The sequence below is a fragment of the Felis catus genome, chromosome D1, assembly GCF_018350175.1.
Source record: "Felis catus isolate Fca126 chromosome D1, F.catus_Fca126_mat1.0, whole genome shotgun sequence".
Lineage (NCBI taxonomy): Eukaryota > Metazoa > Chordata > Mammalia > Carnivora > Felidae > Felis > Felis catus.
This window is the reverse complement of record NC_058377.1, coordinates 10,054,228-10,065,698: the sequence shown is the minus strand read 5'-3', so window position 1 is coordinate 10,065,698 and position 11,471 is coordinate 10,054,228. Positions and strand designations below refer to the sequence as shown.

The following is an 11,471-nucleotide window of genomic DNA, read 5'->3' as shown; positions in this document are numbered from 1 at the left end:
TTCTACAACATAAATGATAATAATAGTCACCACTGTTCTGAACACCTACTCTGTGTCAAGGGTTATGCTAGATCACTCATTCATTCATTCATTCATTCATTTTTAAGTAAACTCTGTGCCCAATATGGGACTCAAACCCATGACCCCAAGATCAAGAGTCGCATGCTCCACCAACTGGGCCGGCCAGGTGCCCCTCTGCTAGGTCCTTTAAACACATTTTCCCTAATGCTAATCTGCCAGGAAGATTTTACTGTATCTATTTTGCTAATTGGAAACTGAGACTCAAAATAGGTAAACTCATTTGTTCCAGGTCACCAGACAGTAAAGCATGAATATGAAACTCTAATTCCCAAGCCAATGCTCTTTCCACTCAACCACACTATCACCTAAATAAATGCATCCCTGAAGTTTCAGTGAACCTTCCTCAAACTCTCAGAATGGAAGGCCCCTTAGTCTACACCACTTTCTCCCCCACATCCAATGTTTGGGTCTCTTGTGTAATAATCTACACTAAGTAGCTATCTACTATTCCAAGGGTGGCCCCCAGGCCAGCAGCATCAGCATTACCTGGGAGCCTGGCAGAAATGCAGACTCTCAGACTCCACCCCACCCCTACTCAATCAGAACCCACACTTTAAACAGATCTCCCAGTGATTCATATGCACATTAAAGTTTGAGAAGCACTGATCCAGCCTACTGTTCCCACCCCTGGCTGTGCTTCAAGATCACAAAGAAAGCTTTTAAAAAAACAAAGACATGTAGACATTACCCCCATCAAATTCTCTCCATAGGGTAGAACTCAGAAAGCTTTATTTTCCCAAGTTCCCCCATATGATTCTTGTAGAGCTAACCTGAGTTTTCTCCTAGCTAAATATTACAATTCCTTAACCAAGGGGTTCTGTAAATGCTGATTACCTATCAGAGTCACTGGAGAAGCTTTTTAAAAATACTAATATCTGCCCAGCAATTGTACTACTAGGTATTTACCCAAAGGATACAAAAATACTGATTCAAAGGGGCACATGCACCCCAATGTATACAGCAGCATTATCTACAATAGCCAAATTATGGAAAGAGCCCAAATGCCCACTGATAGATGAATGGATGAAGAAGATGTGGTATATAAGGGGTGCCTGGGTGGCTCAGTCAGTTGAGCATCCGACTTCGGCTCAGGTCATGATCTTGCCATCTGTGAGTTCAAGCCCGCATCGGGCTCTGTGCTGACAGCTCAGAGCCTGGAGCCTGCTTTGGATTCTGTGTCTCCCTCTCCCTCTCCCTCTGCACCTCCCCTGCTTGCACTCTGTCTCTGTCTCTCTCTCAAAAATAAAATAAACATTAAAAAAAGTTTAAAAAAAAGATGTGGTATACATATACAATGGAATATTATGCGGCCACCAAAAAGAATGAAATCTTGCCATTTGCTATGACGTGGATGGACCTAGAGTGTATTAGGCTAAGCAAAATAAGTCAGATAAAAATAAATATCATATGATTTCACCTATATGTGGAATTTAAGAAACAAAACAGATGAACATGGCGGTGGGGAAGACAGGGAAGCAACCATAAGAGGCTCTTTTATTTTTTAATTTGAGAGGTGGGGGGGAGTGCACATGAGCAGGAAAGAAGGGCAAAGGGAGAGAGAGAATCTTAAGCAGGCTCCACACTCAGCACAGACCCCTACTCAGGGCTCAATCCCACAACCCTGGATCATGACCTAAGCCAAAATTAAGAGTCAGACGCTCAGCTGACTGAGCTACTCAGGCACCCTGAGACTCTTAAATATAGAGAACAAACTGAGGGTTGCTGGAGGGGCGATGGGCAGAGGATGGGCTGGGTGGCTGATGGGTATTAAAGAGGGCACCTGTGTTGAGCCCTGAGTGTTATATATAAATGATGAATCACTAAATTCTACTCCTGAAATCAACATTACACTATATCTTAACTAATTAGAATTTAAATTTTTTTTCAACGTTTTTTATTTATTTTTGGGACAGAGCGAGACAGAGCATGAACGGGGGAGGGGCAGAGAGAGAGGGAGACACAGAATCGGAAACAGGCTCCAGGCTCTGGGCCATCAGCCCAGAGCCCGACGCGGGGCTCGAACCCATGGACCGTGAGATCGTGACCTGGCTGAAGTCGGACGCTTAACCGACTGCGCCACCCAGGTGCCCCTAGAATTTAAATAAAAACTTAAAAAAATACTAACGTCGGGGGCCCACTAGAGAATAGTTAGAATTTCTGAGGGTGGGGCCCAGTTATACCAATATTCTTTAAATTCTTCTATGCACATCCAGAGTTGCAAGCCAAGCTCACATTCCTTACCCAAAATGGTTTCAAGTATTACTGATCTTCTAAACCTATCTGAAACTGAGACATCTAGAACCTAACACAATACTCCGAATTTAAAGGAGACATGAAGATTCCTCATTCAAGATATTTTTCTTTTCTTTCCTTCTTCGTTCTTCTCTTTCCTTTCTTCCTTGGCCACCAGAACACATTATTGACCTACACTAGGGGGTTATTCAAAACCCCTAAGTATTATTTTTTATTTCATTAGCTGTTCAGTTTGAAATAATTTCAGACTTACATAAAAGTGGCACAAAGAGCGCCCCTATATGGTACAAAGAGCTCCCAAAAATGGTACAAAGAGCTCCCCTATACCCATTTACCTAACTGCTTCCCCAAATGTTCACTTCGTCCATAACAGCAACAGAACAGGACATTAACATTGACACAGTACTATTACATAATCTCCAGACCTTATTCAGATTTCCCCAATTGACCTACTGTCCTTCTTTGGTCCAAGATCTCACACGACATTTAGTTGTCCTGTCCCTTTGGTCTCTTTCAATCTGGCTAAGTCTTTCTCTGTCTTTCATGATCTTGACAATTTTGAAGAATACTTCCCAGTTATTTTGTACACTGTCCCTCAATTTGGGTTTGTCTAAAATTTCTTAGTGATCAAATTCAGGTTATGGATTTGAAACATACAATACCCTTCTCTGTGCATCATATCAAAAGACACAGGATGCTGACACATCGCATTATTGTTGAAATTAATTGTGATTACACAGTTAAGGTAGGTGTCTGCCAAGTTTCTCGACTGTAAAGTCGCCATTTTTTCCTCGTAATTGATAAGTATTTTGTGGGAAGATTTGAGACCATGAAAATATCCTTTTCCCTATCATCGCTTTACTTAACATCCATTTTTCCTTTCTTAAAAATCATTGAGTATTCTTTTCCTGATTACTATGACATCTCCCAAATGATGATTTTCTAATTCCATCGTTCCTTCTACACTTACTAGTTGGAATTCCTAATATGAGGAAAAGTTCTTTCTTTTCCCCCATTTACTTATTTATATCAGTATGGGATCATGGGTATTTATTTCACTTTCGTTATATTAATCCATTACTATCATTATTTACTTGTGCTGCTCAAATTGGGACAAATGTTGGCTCCTGTATCCTTTTCAGATGCTCCAGTCACTTTTTTAAAAATTGTGGTAAAAAGATGCATCACATAAAATTTGTCATCTTTGTATTTTTAAGTGTACAGCTCAGTAGTGTTAAGTATATTCACACTGTTGTGCAATGAATCTACAGATATCTTCGTATTGCAAAATGAAACCCTATGCTCATTAAACAATAAATCCCATTTCCCTTCCTCCCGGTGCCTGGCAACCACTGTTCTACTTTCTGTTTCTATAAATTTGACTATTTTAGAGAACTCAAATGGAATCATACAGTACTTGTCTTTTTGTGACTGGCTTATTTCACTCAGTGTATTGTCTCCAAGGTTCATACATGTTGCCCCTTGTGTCAGATTTTCCTTCTTTTTTAAGGGTGAATAATATTCAATTGTATGTTTATACCACATTTTGCCTATTCATTCATCTGTTGATGGACATGTGGGTTGCTTCTACCTCTTGGCTATTGTGAATAATGCTGCTATGAAAATGAGTGTGCAAATACCTCTTCAAGATCCCACTTTCTTTTGGATATAGACCCAGAAGTAGGACTGCTGGTTCATACGGCCTGATCATGTTCTTTGAACATTTCCTTACTTCCTGGCGTCATGAGATATTCCACATTCCTCGTCTCAGGCTTTCTCTGCCCAGCTCTGGAATCAGTTATTTCTCAAAAGAACTCTAGTTCTTTGGTTTTTAGAAATCAAAATTTGGGCATGAGTTGTACTCATTGTTACTGGGGTTACATTCTTGGCCTTCTCAGTAGTAGAGTAGAAAATGCATGTATGTAGGGGCGCCTGGGTGGCTCAGTCAGTTGAGCGTCCGACTTCAGCTCAGGTCATGATCTCACCACTTGTGGGTTCAAGCCCTGTGTCGGGCTCTGTGCTGACAGCTCAGAGCCTGGAGCCTGCTTCAGATTCTGTGTCCCGCTCTCTCTCTCTGCTCCTCCCTCGCTCATGCTCTGTCTCTCTCTGACTCAAGAACAAATAAAACATTTAAAAAAAAAACAAAGAAAATGAATGTATGTATACACACATATGCACATACACCTTGAGAGACAGACATACAATGAATTACAGCATAAATTACACTGATCCCTCCTCCAACCAAGCCCACAGAGTTCACTTCTTCCTGTCCCTTTTCTTTATTATAACTCCTTTCTCCCAGTGAGAAACCAGAACTCTCACTCTCCACTATATATTTACTAATATTTGCTTGATCCTAGAAACACATAAGTTAGTGTCAGACTTGCTAACTCATACCTTGTGAAAAATTAATTTACCAACCATAATATAATATTTGTGCATAGTTCTTTTCGAGTTTAGAGTCAAAATGCTGATGCAAAAAGTGACTTAGGTTAGTTCTTTTCTTCTCCAGTCCCTTGAGTGTGGTTATGTTATTCATTTGTAATACAGTGGGGTTCGTTTTGTACTATCAGTAGTCCATTTTGGGTTCTCTCCACATTTTGGATGATTAGGTGCATGGATGATTGCATGATTAGCAATCCTAAAAGTCAGAGCTGTACAAAAACATCTAGTCAGGAAAGTGTCACTGCTATGTCATTCTTTCTACTCCATTCCCTTCTCTCAGTTCTTTCCATCTATTCCCATCCACCTCATAGTAACCAACCACATGAGTTCCAGTTTATCCAGAAAAAGGACATGTGTATACTTGCTTATTTCCCTTTCTTTCTTATGTGAAAACTAGCACAGTGCTGATATTCTTTTTGTACTTGGACTTTGCACTTCACTTCACTTAACATAGTCTGGAAATCACTCTCCACTGGTTCAGAGACTTTCTTTATTCACATTTACAGCGACCATAGCACTCCATTATGTGGACATACCATAATTTATACAACCATTCTCCTGTGTATGGGCACTTAGGTTTTTCCCAATGTTTTGCAATTACCAACAGTGCTGCAATGAGTGAACATCGTATAGGCCTGGGTATTTTCACGTGGATGCAGGTCTGCCTTCAGGGTAGATTCCAAGATGTGGGATTGCTGGACCAAGAGGCACGCAGGTATGTGATTTTATCAGATATTGCCAAATTCCCTGCCAAAAGGATCGTATCTCTTTGCATTCCCAGGAGGAATGCACGAGCGCACGACTTTTCCACAGCCTTGCCTACAGAATATGTTGTCATACCTTTAATTCTTGCCAATGTGATAAGTGAGAAATTGTACCTCGGTGTTTTAATTTTCATTTCATTCATTATGAGTTTGAATTTTTTGTAGGTTTAATAATCCATTTTATATATCTTACCTTTTATAACTTTTTTCATATCTAAATGATTGGTCTGTTCATGTCTTTTTCTCGTTTTTCTATCAAAGTTTCTGGTCCTTTGTCCTGCCATTTTTAAGAACTCTTTGTATCTTGGGAATGCTACCCTTTTGCCTCTGACACATGTTGCAGAGACTTCTCAGCTTTTCAGTTGTCTTTTGACTTGACTCAGGTTGTCTTTTTGGCCATGAAAGTTATTTTTATATAATCAAGTTTATTGATCATTTATTGTATTGCTTCTGAATTCTGAGTGATGGTTAGAAAGGCTTTCCCTTCACTGAGGTGAAAGAAGACTCCACCTCTGTTTTTTTTCTAGTTCTTGTCTGGTTTTATTTTTTACATTCAGATCCCTAATCCATTTGGAGTCTATTCTTATATATGATGTGAGAAATAAATCCAATTCATCCTTTACAAAAAGCACCATTTATTAAAAAGTCCCTCTTTACCCCAATGGTCTGAGATGCTAACTTTATCATATACCGAATTTCCAGAAGTCCTTGGGTCTCTTTATGGACTTTGCATCCTACATAACTCGTATATTTGTTGATTCATGCATGTTTTAATTATAGAGGCTTTACAGTACCTTTTAATGCTCAGTAAAGCTAGTCCCCCCACCCCCTGAAAATTTCCGTTTAGTATTTTCTTGAATATTCTTGCATATTTATTTCTCCATATGAATTTTGTTATCTTTACCTAACTTCCTAAAAAAGTCTGTTGGAATTTTTATTGGCAGTATGTTACATTTATAAATTAATTTAGGAAGACCTGTCATATTTAGAATGTTAAATCATAGTCCTCAAGAATGGTGATGTTGTTCCTTTGGTTCAAATGTGTCTTCCAGTAGCATTCAAAATTTTTTTTATTGTTTATTTATTCTTGGAGAGAGAGAGAGAAAGACAGAGCGCAAGCAAGAAGGAGACACAGAATCCGGAGCAGGCTCCAGGCTCTGAGCTGTCAGCACAGAGCCCGATGTGGGGCTGGAACCCACGAACCATGAGATCATGACCTGAGCCAACATCGGACACTTAACTGACTAAGCCACCCAGGTGCCTCTTCCAGGAGTGTTTTAAAGTTTTACTCCTCCTACCGGTTTTACACATTTCTTATTAGGTTCATTTCTACGTACTTAGCCTTCCTTGTTGCAATTGCAAATGAGCTTTCCTGTATCATTATGGTCTCTGATTGGCTACTTTTTGGGTATATAAAACTATTGATTTCAGTATGTTAATTTTATATACTGTTACCTTATCGCTTATTATTTGAGATTTATCACTAATTCTCTCAAATATTTCCAGGATTATTATCATATCTGCAAGAAGAAATAGTTTTATTTCATTAGTAAGCCTTGTGCCTCTAAACCAACTTCTCTAGTCTAGTTGCGCCAGTTAATACCTTTGATACGAAGTGGAATGTGGGAAGCCTGGGTGGCTCAGTTGGTTCAGCGGCTGACTTCGGCTCATGATCTCATGGTTATGAGCTCAAGGCCCACACAGAGACTGCTTCAGGTCCTCTGTCCCCCTCTCTCTCAGCCCCTCTCTGCTCGCTCACTCTCACTCTCAAAAATAAGTAAACATTAAAAAAAAATGGAATGGAGTGGAGAATGGGTATCCTACCCATGTTTCCAGCCCTAGAAAAAATATTTGCAGTGTTTCCCAATTTAGGAAGATACAGGTTTTAGAACTAAGGTATATGTATTTTATCATGTTAACTATATCAATCAAGTCTTATTTTCATGACCATTTTATGAAGAATGGATGTTGAATTTTGATAAAAGTTTTGTCAACCTTCATTGTAATAATCCTATAATTATTTTTCTTGAGATCTATTAATATGGTATATGATACTAATGGATTTCCTAATAAAGAACCTATCTTGCATTCTTGGAATTAAACCCAGGTGATGATAGTGAATTGTATATTTAAAAAAATTTTTTTAATGTTTATTTATTTTTGAGAGAGAGAGAGAGAGAGAGTGAGCACAAGCAGGTGAGGGGCAGAGAGAGGAGACACAGAGTCTGAAGCAGGCTCCAGGCTCTAACCTGTCAGCATAGAGCCCAACCGGGGGGCTCGAACCCATGAACTGTGAGATCGTGACCTGAGATGAAGTTGGGCGCTTAACCGACTGAGGCACCCAGGTGCCCCATGAATTATATTTTTAATGTGGTATTGGATTTTATTTAACAGTGCTATGTTAGTACAATATCTATATCAATATCGATATAGATAGATATAGAATATGATATACAGAGCATTGGGACTATCTGATGATGCGTGGCAGTTTGGTAGAATTCCTCTACGAAATAACCTGGAGCTGGTACTTTTTTTGAGGAACAGTTCCTTAATAAGACTCTCTATTTCTTCCATAGAAATTAGTCTGTTTAAATTTTCTGTCTCTTTCAATTTGGGTCATCATCATTTCCCTAGGAAATTATCCATTTCATCAAAGTTTTAAAATGTTTTTTACACAGACTTGCAAAGACGCTTGCGATTTTTTGTTTCAATGGTTACTTCTCCCTTGTCATTTCTTACTTTGTGTACTTGTGCTTTCTCCCCTTTTCTTCTTCATTGTGTTAACTAGTAGTTTGTCTAGTTTGGTGATTTTTTCAAGAAGTCTTAAAAATAAAATGGTTTCAAGAATTGTTGCTATTAAGTTCCTCTAAAACCATGATACCTAGAACCAAACACAATGCTCTGGGTGTAAAACCAGACACTCAGCTTCCTCATTCTGTCCTCACATTCTATCCTCCTCCTCCTCCTTCATCTCTCCTCTTCCTCTTCCTCCTCCTCTTTTCTTTTTCTGTTACCACCTCACATTGTTGACTCATACAGTACTGCCAACCAAAACCCCTACGTAATTTTTAACACCTTCTACTGTTAAACCAATCTCTTCCATCTTTGTTCTTGTAAAATTGGTCTTCTTGATCCATATTTACCTATAATAAATTTCACTCATGAAATTCCATCTCACAAGATCCTTCTAGATGGTATCATTTCAAGCATTCATTCCTTCATTCATTCAAATCAACCAACATTGCTAGGAATTGTGCCAAGCCCAGCTTACAGGCTATGATACAAAGTAATTACAGTGGCGATGGAGAAATACTAACAAATGCTATCTGTGCACAGAAGGAGCAACAGGATGGAAGGATGTGGGGATGAGGGTAGGGTCTAGAGGAAAGGAGACATTTGTGTGGTTCCCTAAGGATGTTTGCCAGTTACAGAAGGGGAGAAGGGCATCCTACAGAGGGGTGGTTAAAAAAAAAAAAAGCACAGTGAAGGCATATGGTGTTCTGGAGGAATAGCCAGTTAACAAATTAGCGTGTGGGCAGAGCCATCAGAGGCAGGCAACGATGATGGAGAAACAGGTCAGCACAAGACCTATCTGTGCTCAGACTTTCAGCTCAAAGACCTTCAACAGGAACATGTGGAGTTTTGAAACCGGAGACTGAAACAGTGAGACCTGCAACTTAGAAAGGTCTACTCCGGACACAGAGGAGAACATGGGGTAGAATAAGAAGCACCCAGATTTGGAGAAACCAGTGAGAAGACCAGGCAATAATTCAAGTGAGAGAAGATGAGAGCCTGAACTGAAGTAGTATAATTAGAAAAGGACAAATTCCAGAAACAAGTCAGGTGACTGACAGGACAAAAGCAGCGACAAAAAGAGAAGGTCCAAAAAGTCATACCTGAGGGATGGGGATGCTTTAACTGAGATGGAAAATATTTGAAGAGCAAATAGTTCAGTTTTGACAACAGTCTGAGCTATTTGAAGCATTAGAGCAAAGATGTTCCACAGCAAGTTGGCAAAACACAGGTACTAGAGCACAAGAGATGGGGGAGGGGTGGGAGATGCATGTTTGAGGGCAGCTGTGTGTGACAGGTGTAGACTAGGTGCAAGTAAGACCGTAACTATGACCTATTGAGTGCTTGCTACCTACCAGGACTGTGCTAAGCACTTTACCACTTTATTTACTTACAAAGATAAATATATAAAAATATTTTAATTTATGTATACATAAACAATATATATATTTAATATTGATTTATTAACCATCCCCCCCCATGCATACACACACAATCATCCTCATTTTACAGATGTGGAAACCAAAGTTTAGAGCAACAACATGCCCAGGGTCAAAGGGCTGCTAAGTGGAAGAAAAGGGATTTGAATTCAATGCTGACTCCAAATCCTGGGATCTTACAACACCCCAAAAATTAAAGTGAGCTATAAAAAGTTTTTTGGCAAGAAAGGGAGTGGAAGGAGCACCAAAGGGAAAGAAGAAAATGAAAGTGTACTGACTGCCAATTCTTGTCAGTCATTGAATGAGGCACTTTTTACGTACTATCTCCTTTAATCCCCATACCCGATGGCTAAAGCCTCTGTTATTAGCCCCGTTTCTTATATAGGAGACTTTGCTCAAGGCCATAACACTGGTGAATGATGAAAAAAGGGATTTGAACCCACTCCACCTTACTCCAAAGAATATAATGACATGAGCAAAAATGAAATTATTGGAGTGCCTGGCTGGCTCAGTCAGTAGAGCATGAGACTCTTGATCTCAGGGTCGTGAGTTCAAGCCCCATGTTCGGGGTAGAGCTTACTTTAAGTAAATAAATAAATAAATAAATAAATAAATAAATAAATAAATAAAAATAATTTTAGAATAAGTGATCCAATGAATAGAAAAAAATATCAGGAGAAAGTGTTATGTAGGAATCCAGGAATGAGAGAATTTTAAGACGGATGGTCAGGAAGGTCAAATGCTGTCAAGAAGTCAGGCTAAGGACTGGAAAGCCCATTTCGGTGAATAAATAATTAACAGGCTCTGGTGACCTTTTTGAGCACAGATACTGCAGAGTGGTAGGTGAGAAGTCAGACGGCAGTGAACCCAGTGAACCTAGAAGACACCAGGAAGTAGGAAAGCAGGAGCATTGAGGGGAGGAAAGAGGGTGTGAGCTGGAGCGCAAGGCGGGTGAGGGAACAAGGGTGTTTCGGGATGGGAAGACACTGCAGGCAGAGATGAGGGCTTGGTGAAGGGGAAACAGACTCAAGGGGAGGGTGAGTGATGTGGCAAGGTTTCAGAGGAGAGGACTACATCCTCCTCTGTGAGGAGGCGGGAACAGGCACCTATGTGGGGAAGTTATGAGATGGGAAAGAGGTGTAATTGGACTAAGTAACTAACGTGAGTTTGCTCATGGGTGAGTCACATATAGAAACCACGGCAGGTGGAGCTGTTGCACAAAAGAAACTTTATTTGCAGCAAATTAAGGAGATCTAGGGAATAACTTGCAAAGCTGAAACTCCCTGAGGAAGGGCGGACGGGTTCCTTTTCTTCAGGGTTAGGATGAATATTTAGAAGGGGGAGCCTTTGTCATGGTGTGTAGATGTGGGCATAAGGTCACACATGCAGCCTCAGGTAACTTGCCTACACGGGCATTGCATGTTATGTAAATGAGGCTTGTGCTCCTCCTTGGGCAGATATTTTGGTATGATAATGAGATGAAGGAACTTTCGGGCATCCCATGGGTCAACCCACTGTCCATCTGCTCAGGGGTGTCGGGTTAAGCTCAAACTGGTCTGGGCAGTATTGCTTCAGGGGTAGTTTCTTGGTTTAGGCCCATGGGGTCCTTAGCCTGAGTTAAGAGATAAACTGGAAAGAAGAACTCAAGGAAAAAATGTGGGACAAAGATTCTAGGCAGGTCTACGATGCAGTAGGT

The 11,471-nt window shown here is 40.1% G+C and overlaps 1 protein-coding gene across 20 annotated transcripts in view; it reads right to left on the bottom strand.

Annotated features, from left to right (window-relative positions):
- The window catches only part of DIXDC1 (DIX domain containing 1), a 73,601-nt gene that overhangs the window by 43,690 nt on the left and 18,440 nt on the right, over positions 1-11,471 (bottom strand). The gene's annotated exons all lie outside the window — the stretch shown is intronic.